Below are 1,791 nucleotides of genomic sequence, written 5' to 3' on the forward strand. Positions count from 1 at the left end.
TTTTTGGTGGAACCGGGGATTGAACTCAGACCTTTGTGCTTGCTAGGGAAGCACTTATTCCACTGAGCCATCTCCCTGGCCCCCAGATACCTAATTTATAGTCTTTTTTTTTCTTTCTTTCTTTTTTTTTTTTGCGGAACCAGGGATTGAACTCAGATCCTTGTGTTTGCCAGCCAAGCGCTTATCCTACTGAGCCATCTCCCTGGCCCCTTTTTTTATAGTCTTTTTTTTTTTCAGATACCTAATTTAGATGAGAACTTTTCTTTCATAAATTTCTTAAGTTTCTCACATGATTAAGGTCCCTGAGGGAACCCTGACCACCTGAAAAGGAAAGAAAGACAATTTGCAATTCCTAAACAACTTCTAAGAAAAATGTTAACAAGCATAATAATTATCCCGGATGCCTGGGCCCCAAAAGTAACTCTTAGGTGCATGAAAAGACTTTCAGACCTGCACTCCAGACAGATGCCTTCAGGCACTACCTACCTTCTCACTTGAAGGCGGACTCTTTCTCTCTGCTTTACAATAAACTCAACCTGTACTTCCGCGGGCCACCTATGTGTACTGACTGAACTCTTATCAAATGCACAAAGGACTGGCTAGTGAGGTCCAGTTCCTGGTAACAGGTTAAGCTGGATACAAAGCTCCCAAAGATTCCATTCTGACAGTGTGCTGATGGGCGAGAGAAATTCATAATATTCTCGACAAAATCAGTCTTGCCCTAGGTTAGTAATGCTCTCACAGATCCTGTCATCAAAGCAAGCTGACCCGTGATGGTTCCATTTGGTCCCCGGGGCCCCACTGGCCAATGAATAGAACACAGGGAGAGAAGAAGGGTGGCGGGCAGGGCTCAACCCTCCAGGAACCTATCAGCAGTGGCTGCACGGCTGCAAGAGTTGGCTCCTAATGGAACCGTGCAGCCCAGGGAAGAAAGCTGCAGCCCCCAGACAAGGGAAGCCATGGCCTCTCAGCTCTGAAGCTCCAAATGCAGGAGTCCTCCTAAACATTCTAGAAGAGTGTCTTAGTTACTGTCTACTTGTGAAGGAAGGAAAGGTTTATTCAGCTCACAGTTACCGGAGGGTTCAGTCCATAGTCCACTGGCTCCAAGGCAAACAACAGCAGTTCATGGCGACCAAAAACAATGAAGAGCAGAAGGAGGAGCAGTTGCTACAGTATCCAGCAAGCCTCTCTCTTCCATTCTACGCTGACTGCGAGGACCAGCGCTCCACGTAGCTCCTCCAAAGTGGCGGGGCCGCAAAGACCAAGGTCCTCCAAAGACTGGAACTTCACAGAAGCGGGGCAGGGCATCAGGAAAGCTTCCTCAATGCCTTTATATACACTTTTTGTGCTGAGTCACTCCGGGGTTGCCCATGACTTTAGGATTGAAGCAATCGCACCCCAGTGCTGGCCGAATAGTGCCCCAGGTTGGGCCCTGCCCGCCTGCAGGGCTGCCCCCCCCTCCTGCCGGGAACTGCCAGAGCCAATTCAAACAAGTTGACACAATGTATCAACTACCACAAAGACCCTTTGCTAAGTGCTTGATGTTAATGGATAAATAAATAATATATGTAATAGCACTGGGGCCCAGGAGATGGCTCAGTAGAAGAAGTGCTTCCCTGGCAAGCGCAAGGGTCTGAGTTGAATCCCTGGTTCTGCCCACCCACCCCCCAAAAAAATAATAAATAATAAATAAATAAAAATAAATAGCATTAGCACAGTACATAGCAATATTACTATAGGGCAAGCAAACTCAAGATTATCTCTAGGACTGAGTAGATAGTCATCTTCTCC

This window comes from Octodon degus, unplaced genomic scaffold (assembly GCF_000260255.1).
Source record: "Octodon degus isolate 3935 unplaced genomic scaffold, OctDeg1.0 scaffold00092, whole genome shotgun sequence".
Taxonomy (NCBI): Eukaryota; Metazoa; Chordata; class Mammalia; order Rodentia; family Octodontidae; genus Octodon; species Octodon degus.